This window comes from Bos javanicus, chromosome 29, assembly GCF_032452875.1.
Source record: "Bos javanicus breed banteng chromosome 29, ARS-OSU_banteng_1.0, whole genome shotgun sequence".
Classification (NCBI taxonomy): domain Eukaryota; kingdom Metazoa; phylum Chordata; class Mammalia; order Artiodactyla; family Bovidae; genus Bos; species Bos javanicus.
In genome coordinates this window covers 28048438-28063848 of record NC_083896.1, presented here as the reverse complement: position 1 = coordinate 28063848, position 15411 = coordinate 28048438, and the positions used below count along the sequence as shown (strand labels likewise).

The following is a 15411-nucleotide window of genomic DNA, read 5'->3' as shown; positions in this document are numbered from 1 at the left end:
GAAAGAGAGAAACAAATACTATACGTGTGCTGTGCTTAGTTGCTCGGTCTTGTCCAACTCTTTGTGTCCCCATAGACTGTAGCCCACCAGGATCCTCTGTCCACGGGGATTCTCCAGGCAACAATACTGGAGTGGGTAGCATATCCCTTCTCCAGGGGAACTTCCTGTCTCAGGAATCAAACAGGGGTCTCCTGCATTGCAGGCAGATTCTTTACCAGCTGAGCTACCAGGATTAACACACACACACACACACACACACACACACATATATATATATATGGAATCTAGAAAAACAGTACTGATGAACCTATTTACAAGGAAGGAATGGAGACACTGATGTACAGAAAAAACTTGTGAACAAAAAGGGGAAAAGAGAGGTTGGGACTAACTGAGAGAATAGGATTGACATATATACCCTATCATATGTAAAATGGGTAGATGGTGAGAAGCTGCTACATAGCACTATATGAACACTGCCCAGACTGGCATTCTGTGACAACCTGGATGGGTGGGATGATGAGGAGAGGGAGGCTCAAGAGGGAGGATAAATATATAATTATTATTGATTTGCAATACTGTACCTGGAAGCCAACACTACATGGTAAAGCAACAATGCCCCACCTATTCTTTTGTTTTAGGAAATGGGCATAGACTCCAAGAGATGATAAAAAAAGTAAATATTGGAACACACATTCCTCTGCCTTGGGGATTAAGGAGAATACTTATTTTAAAATTGTAAACTGAGTAGTATATTGTGTCTCAAAAGATCTGTGACACAGAATGGAAAAAAAACCCATTAATTTCTACTGTCAGTGGGCTCATTTAACTTGAAAGGAAATCACGAGGGAGAGAATTATTTTCTGTGCTTCTAATCAATTTCCCCAGAACTACAGTGTATGAAATGAATTCTACTTGAGTCAACTGACTGTTTTGGAGCTCATTAAGGTGGATATGAACAGTATGAAGAGGCAAAAAGATAGGACACTGAAAGATGAACTCCCCAGGTTGGTAGGTGCCCAATAGGCTACTGGAGATCAGTGGAGAAATAACTCCAGAAAGAATGAAGGGACAGAGCCAAAGCAAAAACAATACCCAGCTGTGGATGTGATTGGTGATAGAAGCAAGGTCTTATGCTGTAAAGAGCAATATTGCATAGGAACCTGGAATGTTAGGTCCATGAATCAAGGCAAATTGAAAGTGGTCAAACAGGAGATTGCAAGAGTGAACATCGACATTCCAGGAATCAGCGAACTAAAATGGACTAGAATAGGTGAATTTAACTCAGATGACCATTATATCTACTACTGTGGGCAAGAATCCCTTAGAAGAAATGGAGTAGCCATCATAGTCAACAAAAGAGTCTGAAATGCAGTACTTGGATGCAATCTCAAAAATGACAGAATGACCTCTGTTCATTTCCAAGGCAAACCATTCAATATTACAGTAATCCAAGTCTATGCCCCAACCAGTAACGCTGAAGAAGCTGATGTTGAATGGTTATATGAAGACCTAGAAGACCTTTTAGAACTAACACCCCCAAAAGATGTCCTTTTCATTATAGGGGACTGGAGTGCAAAAGTAGGAAGTCAAGAAACACCTGGAGTAACAGGCAAATTTAGCCTTAGGGTACAGAATGAAGCAGGGCAAAGGCTAATAGAATTTTGTCAAGAGAATGAACTGGTCATAGCAAACACCCTCTTCCAACAACACAAGAGAAGACTCTACACATGGACATCACCAGATGGCCAACACTGAAATCAAATTGATTATATTCTTTGTAGCCAGAGATGGAGAAGTTCTATACAGTCAGCAAAACAAGACCAGGAGCTGACTGTGGCTCAGATCATGAACTCCTTATTGCCAAATTCAGACTTAAATTGAAGAAAGGAAGGAAAACGACTAGACCATTCAGGTATGACCTAAATCAAATCCCTTATGATTATACAGTAGAAGTGAGAAATAGATTTAAGGGCCTAGGTCTGATAGATAGAGTGCCTGATGAACTATGGATGGAGGTTCGTGACATTGTACAGGACACAGGGAGCAAGACCATGTCCAAGAAAAAGAAATGCAAAAAAGCAAAATGGCTTTCTGAGGAGGCCTTACAAATAGCTGTGAAAAGAAAAGAAGTGAAAAGCAAAGGAGAAAAGGACAGACATACCCATTTGAATGTAGAGTTCCAAAGAATAGCAAGGAGAGATAAGAAAGCCTTCCTCAGTGATCAGTGGAAAGAAATGGAGGGAAATAATAGAATGATAAAGACTAGAGATCTCTTCAAGGAAATTAGAGATACCAAGGGACCATTCATGCAAGAACAGAAGCAGAAGATATTAAGAAGAGGTGGCAAGAATACACAGAAGAACTGTACAAAAAAGATCTTCATGACCCAGATAATCACGATGGTGTGATCACTCACCTAGAGCCACACATCCTGGAATGTGAAGTCAAGTGGGCCTTAGGAAGCATCACTATGAATAAAGCTAGTGGAGGGGATGGAATTCCAGTTGAGCTATTTCAAATCCTGAAAGATGATGTTGTGAAAGTGCTGCACTCAATATGCCAGCAAATTTGGAAAACTCAGCAGTGGCCACAGGTCTGGAAAAGGTCAGTTTTCATTCCAATTCCAAAGAAAGGCAATGCCAAAGAATACTCAAACTACTGCACAATTGCACTCATCTCATACAATGCTCAAACTTCTCCAAGCCAGGCTTCAGCAATATGTGAACTGTGAACTTCCTGATGTTCAAGCTGGTTTTAGAAAAGGCAGAGGAACCAGAGATCAAATTGGTAACATCCACTGGATCATCAAAAAAGCAGGATTTCCAGAAAAACATCTATTTCTGCTTTATTGACTATGCCAAAGCCTTTGACTGTATGGATCACAATAAACTGTGGAAAATTCTGAAAGAGATGGGAATACCAGACCACCTGACCTGCCTCCTGAGAAACCTGTATGCAGGCCAGGAAGCAACAGTTAGAACTGGACATGGAACAACAGACTGGTTCCAAATAAGAAAAGGAATACGTCAAGGCTGTATATTGTCACCCTGCTTATTTAACTTATATGCAGAGTACATCATGAGAAATGCTGGGCTGGAGGAAGCACAAGCTGGAATCAAGATTGCCGGGAGAAATATCAGTCACCTCGGATATGCAGATGACACCACCTTTATGCCAGAAAATGAAGAAGAACTAAAGAGCTTCTTGTTGAAAGTGAGAGAGGAGAGTGAAAAAGTTGGCCTAAAGCTCAACATTCAGAAAACTAAGATCATGGCATCTGGTCCCATACTTCATGGTAAATAGATGGGGAAACAGTGGCTGACTTTATTTTTCTTGGGCTCCAAAATCACTGAAGATTGTGCCTGCAGCCATGAAATTAAAAGACACTTGAAACATGTATAATATCATATAAGAAATGAATCACCAGTCCAGGTTCGATGTAGGATACAGGATCCTTGGGGCTGGTGCACTGGGATGACCCGTGGGGTCGGTATGGGGAGGGAGGTAGGTTGGGGGATTCAGGATTGGGAACACGTGTACACCCATAGTGGATTCATGTTCATGTATGGCAAAACCAATACAATATTGTAAAGTAATTAGCCTCCAATTAAAATAAATAAATTAAAAAAAGGACACTTTCTCCATGGAAGGAAAGTTATGACCAACCTAGATAGCGTATTAAATAGCAGAGACATTACTTTGCTAACAAAGGTCCATCTATTCAAGGCTATGGTTTTTTCAGTGGTCATGTATGGGTGTGAGAATTGGACTGTGAAGAAGGCTGAGCACCAAAGAATTGATGCTTTTGAACTGTGGTGCTGGAGAAGACTCTTGAGAGTCCCATGGACTGCAAGGAGATCCAACCAGTCCATCCTAAAGGAGAACAGTCCTGGGTGTTCATTAGAAGGACTGATGTTGAAGCTGAAACTCCAATACTTTGGCCACCTGATGCAAAGAGCTGACTCATTTGAAAAGACCCTGATACTGGGAAAGATTGAGGGCAGGAGAAGAAGGGGACAACAGAGGATGAGATGGCTGGATGGCATCACTGACTCAATGGACATGAGTTTGGGTGAACTCCAGGAGTTGGTGATGGACAGGGAGGCCTGGGTTTCTGCAGTCCGTGTGGTTGCAAAGAGTCAGACATGACTGAGCGACTGAACTGAATTGAACTAAAGGTGGATATTGTCCTTGCAAGTGAAGAAAACCTTCTGGGAGAATTTTCATATAAAAATTATGGCCTGTTCCCTTAGCTTGTCAAAGACTGATGACCACAGTGATGGATACTGTTTTCTTCCTTGTGAGAAACTTTGACCTTCTAAGCATCATAGGGTAGAAGGAGTCCTATGGTTCAGTGTCAGTGAGGCATCGAGGAAAAAGAAGGTGAGGGTTGAATCACCTTTGTCTCAATTCCTTTCAAACTTCAGACTGTATAAATTGAGGGTTCTGGGGAACACCACCTATTTATTGTTCTTTTCAGCCCAGATCCTGAACAGAGCCTGAAGAGAAGGAAGAATGATGTGCAGAGACACTGGGAGTCTACCGGTACTTTTTAAGCACAGAGACAAACAAGAGGAGTAAGGGCAGAAAGAAGAAAATGAGGAATCTGTGGGAATAGTCATTACAAGTCTTATATTTTGGATGCTTTGATGAGTCTCTTTAGACAACCCTGTGGTTATAAAAAGATCCAGCTCTCACTCGGGAAACAGGGAAAGTCCATGAAGGTCCATTGTGAATCTGAGTTTCTGCCCCTGTTCCTACAGATCACGACTGTGTAGTAACTGAATATGGAAAATGTGCCCTCTGTGACTGAGTTTATCCTTATGGGATTGACAGAACAACCTAAACTCCAGCTACCTCTGTTTTTCCTGTTTCTGCTGAACTACATGATCATTATGGTGGACAATTTGTGCTTAATGAATCTAATTTGTCTAAATTCACACCTGCACACCCCCATGTACTTTTTTGTCTTCAATCTCTCTTTTATTTATCTTCATTACTCATCTGTCTTTACCCTCAAAATTCTAATGAGCTTTATTTTTGAGAATATGCTATCTCCTTTACAGGATGTGTGTCTCAGCTCGTTTTCTTCTGCTTTTTTGTAGCTCTGAGTGCTGTGTGTTGACAGCCATGGCCTATGATCGCCATGCGGCCATCTGTAAGCCCTTGCTGCCCACAATGGCCGTGTCCCCTCAGGTGTGTTCTCTGCTGATGTCTGGTTCATATGTGATGGGGTTTCCTGGAGCCACGGTCCACACAGGGTGTATGATGAGGCTGAACTTTTGTGATTCCAGCATCATCAACCATTTCACGTGTGACATCTTCCCGCTTCTGCAGCTCACCTGCAGCAGCACTTATGCCAACAGGATTTTAGTTTCTGCTGTTGTGGGGACAGTTGTCATAGTACCTAGCCTCATTATCTTTATTTCTTACACTTTGATTCTTTCCAATATTCTTCATATACCATCATCTAAAGGTTGGTCCAAAGCCTTGAGCACTTGTTTTCCCATATTACAACAGTTGGTCTATTTTATGGATTTGGGCTGCTCACTGTCAAACCAGCATCCTCTGGGTTTGTGGAAGAGGGAAACTTTTTCTCACTCTTTTCCACCAATGTGGTACCCGTGCTGAACCCTCTCATATAGCCTCAGGAACAAGGATGTCAAAATTGCTGTGAAGAAAATCCTGAAGAGAATTACAAACGAAACCAAACCATTTAGGCCACCTTTTCTTTGTTGTCTTTCTTTTTTTCCTGCTCGTTCTTTTTTCACATTTTCCTTTGTCTTCCTCATGTCTTCTTGACAGGATTCGTGTCTAATGTCTGATGCCTATTCTTCTCTTGCCACATAATGTAACACTGTGGGCCTATTTGGCTGGAGAGTCATCCTCAGCCCTAAGTGATCCCATAGCATTTGGAGAGTAGGGACCAATAACCTTTCCCATCTGATGATAACACTACTATTTCCCTTGTGTGTCAGCTCATCCAAGGTATGCCATAGAGTAGTATGCTGTTTGACCATTTTTTTTCTTTCTTGCTTTCAATTACATAGAGCCCTTTCCTGTATCAGTGCTGTCATTAGTTACCACTCCATTAACACAGAGAAGTAATGACAAAAATGTGGACATGGTAAAGATGTAAAAATTCCCAAAAACTTTCTGGATTTTCTTTTAGTAATAGCTCCTGTTCTGTATTTTAGGTGCCACATTAAAAAAAATAGATAATGAAACTGAATAATTTGTTGAACCATAATTCTTTTATTCTTGAGGGTATTTGAGAATGAATAAGCTAAACTATTCTATCTACCATTCTCAATCCACACCAATAAAAATGCCTGTTTTTAGTTTATTGGTCAATTGATATGTTGTCATAAACATAATTGAAATTGTTATCAACTTGCCTATCAGTGGATTGTAATTGTGATTAAAAGTTGCACAGTGGTATATTTGACTACAGAGTATGTTATCAAACATAAGGTCAGGATTCATTGTCTAACTATGTAAGAGGGCCTCCCCTTTGCAAAGAAAGATGTGTTTCCCACTTTTCAAAAGAAAACAAAAGTATTTGGCAGAAACATTGTCTTGTTGATATTTACTCTTTTAGTTAATAAATTTGACTCCTTCCCTCTATTAGAGGAAAATTTAAATCGGTAGAAAATAATGTGTTATACAATTTTACAAATGGTCTAAAAAATAAATCTCCTTATCCGATTTTTTTTTTTTTGCTGAGGAAACAGTTCTGTGACTTGCTCAGAATCACACAGATAAAATTGCAGAGACAGTTTTTGCAGCCACTGTTCATCTTGTGAAAAAAATGGAAGAAAAGAAAGAACTGTGAAGGGCCAGAGAGAACTTCTGGAGAGTTGTTTCTGAATGAGCTTGAAAGTGGGAATTTTCCAGTGTGGAGTTATCTCAGAAAACTAGAAATAGAAATACCAAATGTCCAGTAATTCCACTCCTGTATATATATCTTAAAAATATGAAAGCATTAATTCAAAAAGATATTTGTACCCCAAAATTCAGTGCAGCATTATTTACAGTTGCCACGATATGGGAGTATCCTAAATCTCCATCAACAGATTGAAGGGATAAGATGTGGCAAATATATACAATGGGATATTACTCATCCATCAAAAGAATGAAAAATTCCCATTTACAGCAACATCAATGGACTTGGAGGGTATTATGCTAAGTGATTTAAGTCAGGCAAAAAAGATAAAGATGATATTACTTATATGTGAAATCAGAAAACTGTAAAAAACTAGTGAATACAGCAAAAGAGATATAGACTCATTGATGTAGAGAACAAATTTGTTTATCTGTGGGGAAAAGGAAGTGGGAAGAAACAATAAAAGGATAGGTGATTAAGAGGTATAAACTGTTATGTATAAAATAAGCTTTAAGGATATATTGTACAACACAGGAGATATAACCAGTATTTTTATAATAACTATAAATGGAATATAACCTCTAAGAATTGTGAATCACTATATTGTACATCTGTAACTCATATAATATTGTACATAACTACACTTTAATAAAATAAGTTAAAAGAGAATTTTTGATCAGTAATTGATATTTCATTCAGAAAACCTGATAGAAAAATTACATTCCACAAACAAACACATATTTACATTAGAATTTTGATGATTTTATTTGGAAATGTTATCTAGTAAATAAAATCATATTATAATTCATCTTTAAATATAAGAATATTTTCAGTTTTTAGATAATTATGTTAATATGATAAAGGTTGAAAATACCTATTTTTCTTTTTTATCATCAAACATAACAGACTTACTAGATGTTCCCTGGACATTCATTTATGGTTTAATAAATAATTAAACATTTGACTTAATATCTACCATGGTCATAAAATATTTCCAACATAGTTGATTCAGTACTTATAGCTATATTTTCCCCCATGTGTATTTGTTGTAAAAAATCTAGCTAAATGTTATGAGATAGATAAGTTTTGAAAGAGCTTGTTTAGTCAAATTAGTGTTGGTGCTCTCATTGATTTTGCTGATTGTCTTTTTACTGGAAAAATTATTTGTATAAATAGACCTATTTATAATTAAAAACTGTGATAACATATAGCTTTGTGAGTTCTTGCTAGTCTTCTTAATTAAATACTTGGTAGACATACTTTAAGAGTACACAGAATCATGTAAATATTGTATACAAAATATTTTGGAAATAAATTATTTAGATAAGATTAGATAGCTATATTGGAGAAGGCAATGGCAACCCACTCCAGTACTTTTGCCTGGAAAATCCCATGGACAGAGGAGCCTGGTAGGCTGCAGTCCATGGGATCTCGAAGAGTCTGACACGACTGAGCGACTTCACTTTCACTTTTCACTTTCATGCATTGGAGAAGGAAATGGCAACCCACTCCAGAGTTCTGGCCTGGAGAATCCCAGGGATTGCGGAGCCTGGTGGGCTGTTGTCTGTGGGGTCGCACAGAGTCGGACATGACTGAAGTGACTTAGTAGTAGTAGTAGATAGCTATATAGGTCTTTCATTCTAAATGTTCTCTTGCCAGTTCTATTTACCTCCCTTGATTCCTGTGCCTGAAATCTTACATCAGGCCACTCAAAATATAGTATTAACCCCTTTTGGCTTGTCCAAGACTCTTTTATTATAATCTTCTAACTACAAACATCTTTGCATGCTGGAATTTATTTTTAAATGCATTTTTATTGAAATATAGTTGATTTATAACATTATTTTCAGGTGTACAGCATAGTGTTTCAGTGTTTTTACAGATCATACTCCAATAAAATTATTACAAGGTAATTGTATAATTCCCTGTGCTATAAAGTAACTCCTTGTTGCTTATCTGCCTTATACATAGTAATTTTCATTTCTTAATCCTGTACCCTCATCTTGCCCCTCTCCCTGCTAGTCACCTGTAGTTTTTTCCTTTCTTTGTTTTATATTTTAGATTCCCATATAACTGGTATCTTATTCTATGTTTCTATATGAGATATTTCACTAACCATAAAATTCTCTAGATCCTTCCAAGTACTTGATGCTTTCTTTATTTTTTTCAAAGTTTTGTTTTGTATTGGTGTATAGCTGGTTAAAAGTGTTGTGGTAGTTTCAGGTGAATGGCCAAGGGACTCAGTCACAAATATACATGTTCCCATTCTCCCCCTAATCCACCTCCCATCCTGGTGGCACATAACATTGAGCAGAGTTCCATGTGCTATACAATAGAAAACAAGGTTATTTATAAATGAGTCAAAGACCTTAACGTATATCTAACCAAAAAGATAAACAATTGACAAATAAGCATGTGAAAAGATGCTCAACATCATATGGCATCAAGAAAATGCAAATGAAAGCAACAATGAAATAGAACCACACAGATATAAAGAACAAATTCATGGTTGCCAGGGGAAGGGAGTGGTGGTTGGAGATGGATAGATTGAAAGTTTGGTATTAGCATGTGCAATCTATTATATAGGAAATGGATAGACAAGGCCCTACTGTATAGCTCAGGGAACTACAGTTGCTATCCTATAATAAACTATAATGGAAAAGAATATGAAAAAGAATATATATACAGAGATATGTATAACTGAATCACTTTGCTATTCAACAGAAATTAACAGAACATTATAAATCAATCATGATTTAATAAAATGAGATACTTTTTAATAAACGAGATACTAGTACACCATATTAGAATGGCTGAAATCTGGAATATAAACAACATGAATTCCTGGAGAGAATGTGGGACCACAGGAACTCTCATTCATGGGTGATGGGAATTCTGAATGGTACAGCCATTTTGGAAGTCAGTTTGGCAATTTCTTACCAAACTACCAATTTCTTACAAACTAATCCTACTTTTACCATGAGATCCAGAAATTACACTTCTTGGAATTTACCCAAATTAATTGAAAACTTACATCCACATAAAAACCTGCACATGGATCTTTATAGCAGATTTATTCATAATCACTTAAACCTAGAAGCTAATAAAATACCCCTCAGAAGGTGAGTGGATAAATAAACTGTGGCACATCCAGACAGTTATATTATATAGCACTATAAAGAAATGAGCCATCAAGCTATGAAATGACTGGAGGAAACTTAATTCATATTACTAAATAAAAGAAGTCAATCTGAAATGGCTACATACTATATGACTCCAACTACATACCATTTTGAAAAAGGCATAACTATGGAGACAGTAAAAACATCATTAGTTGCCAGGGGAGAGAAGGATCCATAGGCAGAGCACAGATTAATTCTTAGACAATGAAACTACTCAGTATTATACTATAATGGTGGATATATGTCATTATAAATTTGTTCAAACCCATATAATATACATAAAAAGAGAACCTAAAGTAAGTGATGAGCTTTAATGGTAATGATCTAGGGGAATTGATGTTTTTGAATTGTGGTAATGGAGAAGACTCTTGAGAGTCCCTTGGACAGCAAGGAGATCAAACCAGTTTATCTTAAAGGAAATCAACCCGTAATCATTGGAAGGCTGAAGCTCCAATACTTTGGCTACCCAATACAAAGAATCCACTCATTGGAAAAGACCCTGATCCTGGAAAAGATTGAGGGCAGGAGAAGAAGTGAGTGACAGAGGATGAGATGGTTGGATGACATAACTGATTCAATGGACATGAGTTTAAGCAAACTCCGGGAGATAGTGAAGTACAAGGAAGCCTGGTGTGTTGCAGCCCATGGGGTTGCAAAGAGTCAGATATGCCCTTAGTGACCGAATAACAGCAAAAATGTATATATACATATATATATATATATACATGTGTATATATGTGTATACACATATATATATATATTTAATGACAAAGTATCATATATAATATTTTTTAAGCTGGACTATATATGTGTATATTAATATGCATAATATATAACTCAGCCAATAAAAATAATGAAATCCTGCCATTTGCAATAATGTGGTTGGTCCTAGAGAATATTTTTTAGTGAAATAGGGCAGAGAATTACCAATATTGTGTTACCACTTATATATGGAACATAAAAAATAAAAAGGAAAAAGTTAATATAATAGGACAGAAACAATCTCACAGATACTGAGATCAAAGTAGTGGTTATCAGTGGGGAGAGGGAAGAGGTGACAGACAGTAAAGGAAGGAGGGGATTAAGAGATACAGATCAGTATGTATAAAATAAAGATATATGGATAGAGAATCAGTCAGTATTTTAATATAGCTTTAAATGGAGTATAATCTATCAAAATATTGAATCACTATATTGTGCATCTGAAACTGACAACATACTGTAAATCAACTACACTTCAATTAAAAAAAAATTCTGTCTTTGATTTCTTATAACTTGATTGTAAAGTGTGTTTTTCTGTTGATTTCTTTGGGATCCTTTTTGTTTCCTGGTTCTGGATATACATTTCCTTGCACAGATGCAGGGATTTTTCAGCCAATTTTTCTTCAAGAAACATTTTGCTTCATTTCTCACTTTATTCTTCTGAATCTCTATAATGCCTATATGGTCCAGGTGACATTTTTCATAAATCCCTTAGACTTTACCCACTATTTTTCATTCTTTTTTATTTTTCCTCCATTTACTGAATTATTTCCAATTCTTTTCCCCCCCAAATTTTAGACTCCTTTCCTCAGTTTGTTTAGTCTGCTGTTTTGAATTTTTAGTGAATTATTCCTTTCAGTTTTCGTGTTTTTTGGATTCATAAAGATTCATAAAGAATGTTCTGCTTGGTATTCATAACGCTAAAATTCTCACTTTGTTCATGTATTGTTTTGTGACTACAATGAGCATCTTTATGGCAGTTAAATGAAATCTCTGTCATGTAAATCATGTATCCATTTCATTAAGGCCACTTTTTAGGCTCTTTTGGAAAGACTTTTTTTTAAATGTAATTGGACTTTCCTTCATTTTACCTTGACTTTCTGCATTTGTGTCTATATATAGACAAATAGAAACCTGTTTTAGTCTTCATGAACTGGCTTCGTACTGGATAAGACCCACATCATTAAGCCTGGCTAGAAAAAGCAAACCTCTTTAACTTTGTAAAAGTACAATCCACTTTATTTTTAGTGGCTCTCAGGTATTTGGCAAGGGCACCCCACTCCAGTACTCTTGCCTGGAAAATTCCATGGATGGAGGAGCCTGGTGGGCTGCAGTCCATGGGGTCGCTAAGAGTAGGACACGACTGAGCGACTTCACTTTCACTTTTCACTGCATGCATTGGAGAAGGAAATGGCAACCCACTCCAGTGGTCTTGTCTGGAGAATCCCGGGGACGGGGTAGCCTGGTGGGCTGCCGTCTATGGGGTCGCACAGAGTTGGACACGACTGAAGCGACTTAGCAGCAGCAGCAGCAGGATCCCATCAGGCTCTTAAAACAAAGGAGACTAAAGTCAATTCCTCAAGCAGCCCCCAGATAAATCGGGTCATTGGATGTACAGAGCACATTTTCCTTAATCAAGGAGAAGCTGTAGGAAAAGTATTTTCTACAGCTAGCTGTGTTAAGCCAAGGGGAGGTGAATTCTAGCCCAGACTGCTATCTCAGTTCTTTCTCTCACCTCAGGCAGCTAAACTATGCCATACCTTATGTCCCCTCAGCTTTCTGGCACAGGCTATCCTGAAGCCAGTCTTCACAACAGCCTCTAGAAAAATTGGGGCTTTGAATGTGTTGTACATCTCTTTCTCTCCCCAGGAAGATCTGGGAACTGGGGGAAGTTTGTTCCAGTCATGTGGTTTTGGACCACCATAGGTATATGGCAAGAGTTTATTTTGAAATTTCTAACAACTTCAACATAACTGGTATCATGCTCGAACTGTGTGCAGGATCCTTTTAGCTAAGTTTTGGGTTTCTTACGAAGGGAATTTGTACAGAAATTGTTTTTGAATCAGTGTGGTCATACAGAGGAGGAGATTCTGGGGCTTGGTCTTCTGCATGTCGCTAATGGGAAATGGTTGTCAATTTTGGCTTGTCCTTGGAGGGTTAACAATCCCTGCAGTGAAGGAAAAACTTGAATGAAATGTTGATTGCATAATGAACAAAAGACATATTGTGGTCTAGGTATAAATATAATCCCCTTAGTTACCTATTACACCCAGAAACTGTTCCCTGGGGGAAGAGACTGAGGAAGCTGCTGCCCTTTTTATATCTGAGTACATTATACCATTGCACTCACAATATATCTTTTGTGACTTACTGTGTGGCAAGAATGGTATTAATAGAGGCCGTTATTGCTTTCTGCTCCTTGATAGAGTGAAAAGTCATACTCAAGATGATGATCTATAATTCTGAGTATACTTTCCAGGAAATATCAGAGATTAATTGCACGTGGCATTTTCTTAGAATCAAAGAAACCAAAACCTATGAATCTGAAGTTGACCTTCCTGGATCAGGGGTATAGCAATAATAAGAAGAAATAATTTGAATTTTCTGGATTATGGAGGGTGAGTTTCTGAATTCCATTTATATTCATCTTTTCCTTGTTTGAGATGGAGACCAAGGATCTTATATAAGACAGTTTCTTTGACTCCTACTCCATCAGATCTAATCTTCATTAGAGAAAAGCATCGGGCTCTGAGGGCTGCTGCCTTCAATTTTGGGCTTCCCAGGTGGCACTAGTGGTGAAGAACCTGCCTGTCAATGCAGGAGACCGAGAGAGAGCGGTTCCATCCCTGGGTTGGGAAGATCCCCTGAAGGAGGGAATGGCAACCCACTCCAGTATTCTTGCCCGGAGAATCCCCATGGACAGAGGAGCCTAGTGGACTCTGGTTCACGGGGTTCAATTTACTTGTAAGGGGTGGGTCCAAGTGCATGAATAAGAAATGGTGAGATGAGAGAAGGAAAATTCTGTCCTGGTTCAAACTTCTTTTCCCTCCCCCGCCCCCTTTCCCCCCCCAACAGTTATGTTTGCATATGGCAGCTGTTCCCTTCACTCTGTAGGTTAAACTTTGGTGATTTTTTGCTGCTTAGTTTATAACACCTTAGAAGGGAAAACTCTTGTCTCGCATCTCCATGGTAATGGTAAAGAAATTCTATGGGTCAAGTTTTAGATAATTTTAGTCATTCCCTGTGCATACATCACTATGCGAGAAGAATTGCTGTGAGAAAAGCTGTTTTTCCTCTATGTCAACCTTTTCTCCTGTGCTCACAGATTTACTTAGAGAAGAATGGCTCCAGGAAATGGCTCTTCTGTGACTCAGTTCATTTTTTGGGGATTAACAGACCAACCAGATCTCCAGCTCCCGCTCTTCTCCTCTTTCTAGTAATGTATATGGTCACTGTGATGGGAAATTTGGGCTTGTTAATCCTTATTGGGCTGAGTTCACACCTATATATGCCCATGTACTTTTTCCTCTTTAACTTGTCCTTCATATATCTGTGTTACTCTTCTGTGTTTACACTCAAAATGCTGATTAACTTAATATCAAAGAAGAATATTATTTCTTACATGGGGTGCATGACCCAGCTCTATTTTCTCAGTTTTTTTTGTCATTTCCGAATGCTATGTGCTTATCTCAATGGCCTATGATCACTATGTGGCCATCTGTAACCCACTTTTGTATAATGTTGCCATGACCCCTAAAGTGTGTTCCAGCCTTATGCTCGGTTCATACTTCATGGCATTTGCTGGTGCCATGGTTCTCACTGAATGCATGCTGAGACTGACCTTCTGTGAGGCAAACACCATCAACCATTATATGTGTGATATCATGCCTCTGCTCAAGCTCTCCTGCACAAGCACCTATGTCAGTGAGCTGGTAAATTCCATTATAGCAGGGTTCAATGTCATTGTGCCCAGTATCACCATCTTTGTCTCTTATGTTTTCATCTTCTCCAACATCCTTCAGATCAGCTCCAAAGAGGGCAGATCCAAAGTCTTTGGCACCTGCAGTTCCCACGTCATTGCTGTTTCTTCTTTGGATCAATTTCATTTGTGTATCTCAAACCATCTTCTGCTGTGTCTATGGATGAAGGAAAAATCTCTTCTGTTTTTTACACTAATAAGGTTCCTTTGCTGAACCCCTTAATCTACAGTTTGAGGAACGAAGATGTTAAACTTGCTCTGAGAAAAACCCTGCCTAGATGGTTTTGATCAGAGAGTATGCTTCTATGCAGTTATTGATATGACAAGGAGATTCTGTGCTAATTAAAAATTAATTAAATATTTTTAGTTTCAGCCTTATTATCCTTTTTTTCCCCATAAAATGATTAGGAAAATATGTGCTGTTTCTCAATAATTTGCTTCCAATTTTTCTATCTGGAACTTCTTTTTCTAACTATTTACACAATATCCTACCCCTCCCCCATTTTTCCTATTAAATAATAACATTAAATTAGAAATGATATCTGTGCTTTTTTGTGATTTCAAACTTTTAGTTTTTACTGGAAAAATAAAATGGTCAAGTG

The 15411-nt window shown here is 38.0% G+C and overlaps 2 pseudogenes; both read left to right on the top strand.

Moving 5' to 3' along the window:
• The first annotated feature begins 4515 nt into the window (after nucleotides 1-4515).
• On the top strand, nucleotides 4516-6235 carry LOC133240974 (olfactory receptor 143-like; annotated as a pseudogene).
• A 7936-nt stretch (nucleotides 6236-14171) lies between these two features.
• Nucleotides 14172-15097, top strand: LOC133241824 (olfactory receptor 8B3-like; annotated as a pseudogene).
• The last annotated feature ends 314 nt before the right edge of the window (nucleotides 15098-15411 follow it).